Here is a 7,576-nt window from a genome sequence, read left to right as displayed (position 1 = left end):
GAGGCATTGAGTACAAAAGTAAGGAAGTTATGCTAAACTTTTATAAAACACTGGTTAGGCCTCAGCTGGAGTATTGTGTTCAATTCTGGGCACCGTACTTTAGGAAGGATGTCAAGGCCTTAGAGAGGGTGCAGAAAACATTTGCTAGAATGGTTCCAGGGATGAGGAACTTCAGTTATGTGGAGAGACTGGAGAAGCTGGGATTGTTCTCCTTACAGCAGAGAAGGTTAAGGGGAGATTTGATAGAGGTGTTCAAAATCATGAAGGGTTTTGATAGAATATATAAGGAGAAACTGTTTCCACTGGCAGAAGGGTCGGTAACCAGAGGACACAGAGTTAAGGTGATTGACAAAAGAGCCAGAGGCAACCATGAGGAAACAATTTTTTACAGCGAGTTGTAATGATTTGGAATGCGCTGAAAGGGCGGTGGAAGCAGATTCAATAATAACTTTCAAAAGGGAATTGGATAAATACTTAAAGGTAAAAAATTTACAGGGCTATGGGGAAAGAGCAGGGGAATGGGACCAATTGGATAGCTCTTTCAAAGATTCGACACAGGCATGATGGGCCGAATGGCCTCCTCCTGTGATGTACTTTCCATGATGCAATGATACTATGTAAACTCGTCACATTGTAATTACACCCTCCTGCCAGTGGCAGCGCTACAGCCCTCCTACCGGACTTTCTGCTGCGCCGTAACTTTGTCGGAAATGCAACGGAAACTGCGTTTACCCACTTCCAGCAAAGTTACGGCAGCAGAGTGGGGCAACTCCGAGGAAATTCCTAGCTAATATCTATGCCTCTGTGGAAGAAATGATTGCCATTCCCCTTTGAAGTTCCTTTGAAATGACCCATCCTAAACTTCAAATATGCCGTCCTACACACTTCTCCTCCTCCGCATCGTCACTGTGTTGCGATCGAAGCTCAGACACTCCAAGGCTCCACTTCTGCTGTGGAGCCTCATTAGTTATGAGCACTGGTCTGAAATAGGGCTACAACACTGTAGTCTCAATTCTGTACCCCACAGGTTGTATCTAGTGAGGCTCCACACCAGCTGTGGAGGCTCATTGCACTCTCTCTTACTCCAACTCTTTCTTTCCCAGGACTTCAGTCTGGGGACCTCCTGCAGGTCTTTCCTTCCTACAAATGCTGTACAAGGTTTTAAAACCCAACCTTGGCATTGCCTAGTCACTCCTTCCTAATTCATTTTTATCTTCTCTCCTACTTTTTCCAACCTTGACATTTTCCTTGGTCTCAATAAAAAAGGATATCAGACTGACTAACTGCGACTAACCCCTGGCAGCTGATGTTCAAAACCATCTACTCTCTCTGAATACCTTGGCCAGTTCTCCAAAGCGTCACTGAATGGAAGTTCTTAGGGCAAAGAGTTATCAGCCACAGAAAAGCTTTTTCAAAGTGACTTTAATTTGGAACTCACCGCAATTCACTTTCACTCACCAAGGAATGTCAGTTGGATATTGATCAGAGAAAATGAATCCTTAAAAGGAACCAAGGCCACGTTTGGTGCAAAGGTTAATAAGTGAGGGAAGAAGGTGTCGAAAGACTTCATATGGAGCAAAAGAGCAGAGAAACAGTGGGGTCGACCTTGACTTTGTGCGATAGTGTAAAACGGGTGATAGGGAGTCCGCACCCCATTTCTATCTCTCCCAATAAAAACCAGGAGAGATGTAAAACAGGCTATCGATTCACTATCCCCCATTTTACACTAACTAAAGTTAAAATTACCCCTCAATCGGCGAAGGATTGGAGATGAAGGGAGAAACACACTGAAGTCACATGCAACTTACTTTAGATCAACTAATCCAAGGTTCATTGGTAAACAGACAGTGATTGGAGAAGGTTAACACAGTCTTGTGTTTTAGGATCTAAGTTATGAAGAAAGATCAAGGACATTGGCCTTGTTTTCTGCAGAAAAGGAGGACACTCTGGAGACGATCTAGTTGACAAGATTGTGAAGTGGACTGACAAAGTTGATCCAAGCAAATTGTTCACTATGGTGAAGCTCAAGTTAACAATGAGAAAGTTAGGAGTAAGAAGGGAAGTTGGGGCATTAGAGTTATGGAATAAGGTACCAGATAAGACCATCGAAGTAGACAATGTAAATGGGTTCAAGAGACAATAGGATGCCTTTCTGGAAAGTTAAGGGCTATGGTGAAAAGATGGGTAGAGGAGGCTCACTTAATAAAAAGAGATAGGCGTGTTGCGCATAATGTTTTCAAAGAGCAGTACACTTATTGAATAAGTTACCAGAGAAGTGGATAGTATAAATGGGTTGAGAAAGTTAGACGTACTTTTGGACAGAGAGAGATACAATGAGAAGAGATGTAGGTGGGGTCGAGCTTAATCAAAAATGCATAGGTTGTTGGGCCTCACACATTACTAAAAATTATATTATCATCACTAAGCTGTTTCTGAAAGTTGTAATAAATTAAAAAGTATTTCCAAAAAATTATAGAAATCTTGTGAATGGCAAACCAAGAGATACTGGGGAGTGAAACTGGACTTGGGCGGAGACGTAAAACAGGCAAAATCGCATTTGCTGCCCGTTACCCATTACCCCCCGTGCTCGCTGACCTACATTGGCTCCCAGCCCAGCAATGCCTCGATTTTAAAATTCTCATCCTTGTTTTCAAATCCGTCCATGGCCCTCGCCCCTCCCTATCTCTGTAACCTCCTCCAGCCCTAAACCCTCCAAGATCTCTGCACTCCTCCAATTCTGGCCTCTTGCACCTCCCCGATTTTAATCGCTCCGTCATTGACGGCCGTGCCTTCAGCTGCCTAGGCCCTAAGCTCTGGAATTCCCTCCCTAAACCTCTCCGCCTCTCTACCTCTCTCTCCTCCTTTAAGACGCTCCTTAAAACCTACATCTTTGACCAAGCTTTTAGTCACCTGTCCTAATATCTCCTTATGTGGCTCGGTGTTAAATTTTGTCTGATAATCGCTCCTGTGAAGCGCCTTTACGACATTTAAAGACGCTATATAAATGCAGGCTGTTGTTGTTGTTCTACGGCGCACCTGATACTCAATTCTATTGAAGTCGTGGAACTGAATTTGGGTTGGGGACTATAACAGGCATCCGATGTGACACTGCCTGTCTTGCGCCCTGACCCATGTCCAATTTCACCCCCACTCTCTCAATCATGTCAGAGCATGTCTGCTCTTGTGGGTAAATTTCTACCATGTTGGACACTGTGCTGACCTGACTACAAACTGGAGGTTCCAAGAGATGACCATGATACCTTCTCCAGGCGTGCCCGTTCTGTTGAACAATATTGGATTCTCTATTTCCAGTCCTACCTCGTGTCCTTTACTAGCACCACATCCCGGTGGTGTTCTTGCTCTCCCGCAATCACTGCCCCATTCACAAGCTCTCTCTATAATGGTGAACGGTTTCTGAAAGTAGAACTCTATCTGGAAGTGGAGGACAAAAGTAATCGGTTAGTTATTTTTTTTTTCTCAACGTTCTCCCTTTTTCTCACAAAGTTCCTCGGGTGCTGGGTCCCCTCCAATACCAAACCCGGTCTTCATGTATGAGCCTCGGCAGCGAATGTCAACAGGCTATTCGACTGTAAGGAGCTTCCCAGCTGAACCTTGACCCTGCCCTCACTCCATGCACACCTTCCAGCAGTCGGTAATCGGCATGGGAGCCCTGGCGAGTTCCTCCTTTGCCCGGCCCAGGGCCACGGGCCAACGGGAGCACGACTGTCTTGGTGGAGACCGGCTATCTTAGCACCTTCCAGAAATTAAGCTGGGACCTTCCTGGTCGTTCCAGTTCTCCACCACGCCACATTACTCACTGAGTCTTTAGGGGGACCCGAAATAGTTTCGTCTTGTGGCCTCGAAATTCCGAGGGTTGGAGATGACGGAACGCAAGATTTCCGCCTGTGGAGGGCTAGGGATTTGGGGTGGAACCCGGCTAGACCGGGATTCTGTCCTGTTTGCACCGGGAGTGGGAGTGGGAGTGGCTGGATCTTTGGCCTGTCCTCACTAGGTCAAGGGGAGTTCCTGGACTTTACTTAAAAGGCTTCAGGCTGACTCATGCCAGCTGAGAGCTACTGAATCCCCACGGAAGGCCCAAGAGAAAGATGGATACATTTTTTCGTAAAACGAAGCTTGGCTCCCGTCAGAAATGAAGACATTTTTACCTATTAGTTCTTTGGCTCTGGGTTGAGTCATGGGGGTCGCTTCGCGGAGTGGCTTTGGGCTGCTCTGCCATCCAGTGGACGGATCAGGGTGGGTGGCTCACTGAAGCACCCTTGCAAGCGCTGTGTGGCGGCCCCGTCGCGTAAATAACCCCATCCACTGGACTTGGAATGGGGGTCTTTGGCTTGGGGCTAGGTTGGATGGGGGGTTTCACTCAGTTGCTCTTGTGCTGGTGGAGCAGACCACCAGCATTCTCAAGGCCCTTTGCATTTTCAATTGCAGGGATCTGATTCCTCCCACACAATGATTAAAGATTGCTGCTATCATAGAGCCAGTAAACAAAAACATCTAGTCACGAGATCATTCTTTCGTTTCCAAAATAAGTTTACTGTTTACATGATTGTCAAGAATGATTAAATGTGCTTGTTTCAGAACCTGCATTCCAGTGTAATGATCAAGTATTAGTCGTCAGAGATCTATTGGGAATCCCTCCTGAAATCTGGAATTCCCTCCCTAAACCTCTCCGTCTCTCCACCTCTCTCCTCCTTTAAGACGCTCCTTAAAACCTATCTCTTTGACCAAGCTTTTGGTCACCTGTCCTAATATCTCCTTATGTGGCTCAGTGTTAATTTTTTGTCTGATTACACTCCTGTGAAGCGTCTTGGGAAGTTTTACTATGTTAAAGGTGCTATATAAATGCAAGTTGTTATTGAAATGAGTCAAATAACTGAGATCTGATGGGTTGTAAAAGACAGGGTAAAGGTACATTCTCTAATTCTAGATGTCAAGTTACCATGGGTTCCATGTCATTGCTGCACTTTATCCAAAATCATTACGGTTTTTGTGAGCCAGCCTTTGGCTCAGTGGTAGCAACCCTCCCGTCTGAGTCAGAAGGTGCAGCGTTCAAACCCTCGCTCCGGACAGTCCCGGCGAGGGGAGACCGGAGCTCCGGACAGTCCCGGGGAGCGGAGACCGGAGCTCCGGACAGTCTTGGGGAGCGGAGACCGGAGCTCCGGACAATCCCGGGGAGCAGAGACCGGAGCTCCAGACAGTCCCGGGGAGCGGAGACCGGAGCTCCGGACAGTCCCAGGGAGCAGAGACCGGAGCTCCGGACAGTCCCGGGGAGCAGAGACCGGAGCTCCAGACAGTCCCAGGGAGCGGAGACCGGAGCTCCAGACAGTCCCAGGGAGCAGAGACCAGAGCTCCGGACGGTCCCGGGGAGCGGAGACCGGAGCTCCGGACAGTCCCGGGGAGCGGAGACCGGAGTTCCAGACAGTCCAGGGAGCAGAGACCGGAGCTCCGGACAGTCCCGGGGAGCGGAGACCGGAGCTCCAGACAGTCCCGGGGAGCAGAGGCCGGAGCTCCAGACAGTCCTGGGGAGCAGAGGCCGGAGCTCCGGACAGTCCCGGGGAGCGGAGACCGGAGCTCCAGACAGTCCCGGGGAGCGGAGACCGGAGCTCCAGACAGTCCCGGGGAGCGGAGACCGGATTCCGGACAGTCCCGGGGAGCGGAGACCGGAGCTCCGGACAGTCCCGGGGAGCGGAGACCGGATTCCGGACAGTCCCGGGGAGCGGAGACCGGAGCTCCGGACAGTCCCGGGGAGCGGAGACCGGAGCTCCGGACAGTCCCGGGGAGCGGAGACCGGAGCTCCAGACAGTCCCGGGGAGCGGAGACCGGAGCTCCAGACAGTCCCGGGGAGCGGAGACCGGAGCTCCAGACAGTCCCGGGGAGCGGAGACCGGAGCTCCGGACAGTCCCGGGGAGCGGAGACCGGAGCTCCAGACAGTCCCGGGGAGCGGAGGCCGGAGCTCCGGACAGTCCCGGGGAGCGGAGACCAGAGCTCCGGACAGTCCCGGGGAGCGGAGGCCGGAGCTCTGGCTCTGAATTCTGGGTCAACATCCAGAGGGATTCTCGTGTCCGGTGGGTATGGGTGGTTCCCCCCCCTCGTTGTATGAGTTGTGGGAGCCCATAAAAGCCTCTGCCTGTATAGGACTAACCCCCTCTATCGGCCAGAATAAAGATGGTTACGGCCACGGAAGGAGCGTTCATTTCACGGCCTGACAGACTGTTAATCAGCCTGCGAATCCTCCCACTGCCTCTCACTGTTCTCCAAGGGGAGAGAGTGAAGATACAAAAACAAGAACCATCGTTCAACTAGTGTGGAGTTCAGCCCTGTTGACCTCAATCCTGTTCCTGTTCCATTAATCTGCAATGGAATAAATGAGAATGATCCCCATCCCCAAATTACGCTCTCAGTTTTCCCAATTTGTTGGGGGGTGGGGTTTGACCCTGAGAATGGAGGCTGCAGGTTACAGAATTTTTTTAAAAAGCTGTTTTGGATTTAGAACAATTATAATGGAATCTGTTCTTAGGGCCCTTCTTATTGCATTCTTCCATTTGCTACACACAATTAACCCTATGGATTGTCCTTCTGTCTGAAGTACAGGCAGTTAAATGAGCAACTGTAAATTATAATCTGGCAGGGATTCTGCTGCTGGAAATGGCAGTTCTGAATTACTGACTGCTGGGGAATTCCTTGTAATTGGCACCCCTGGATCATGCTGGACTTAGTTATGTTTACAGGCTCATTAGACCGACAATGTATAAATATTCATGCAAAAAATGGCTCTAATATCATGGCAATACTAAAAGTAATATTATTCTTCACAACAGCCTGGAATCATCTTTCTCTTTAGACTTGTTGCAAGTCCGTGGCTCAGATTACAATCAGAACGCTGTTGAAATCTCACGTATATCCCAGTCTGGGAACCTGTCTTTAATGGATTCCTTCCATAGGTATTTTCCTATTTTCACAACACACAAATTCTCCAAAATAAACCTTTGGACTTCTTAACTTCATACAAATCCGGTATTTGATTTCTCGTTTTACGCACTCCTCCAATTCTCCACGTTCTCTGCAATTTATTGAACTGACCTGATACATCCTCGCCCCAACCCCCCACACCTGGCTTCTCAACATTTGTGCAACTGCTCTGATTAGCTCCTGAATTTACAATCTTGATCGTTAAGTAGCTCTGGTTGTGTAAAATTTCATCGCTTTATTCCAACAGGGTCGTTTATCCCTCGAGAAAAAACGGACTTATTGATGACTTGAGTTAAAATAGCACAGGGAGGAATTTTATGCAAGGATATTAACTACTGTTATCAGAGGAAATTAAAACCCAAATGGGATGAAATCGCACTACGTGATATTAGAGTATAAACTTTCATATCAATTCCGTTATCGGCTATTTTGACACTGGCTTTTACCAGTTTGTACTAAAACAGGTTAACACCTCTGTTAGAATAATAGACAATGGAATTTCACACTAACACCTTGGGGCGATTTTAACTCCCTCTGCCCGGTGAAAACGGGGCAAGGGGCGGAGATGGAATCGCAGTGGGGGAGGGGA

The sequence above is a fragment of the Heptranchias perlo genome, chromosome 19, assembly GCF_035084215.1.
Source record: "Heptranchias perlo isolate sHepPer1 chromosome 19, sHepPer1.hap1, whole genome shotgun sequence".
Lineage (NCBI taxonomy): Eukaryota > Metazoa > Chordata > Chondrichthyes > Hexanchiformes > Hexanchidae > Heptranchias > Heptranchias perlo.
This window is presented reverse-complemented; position numbering follows the sequence as displayed.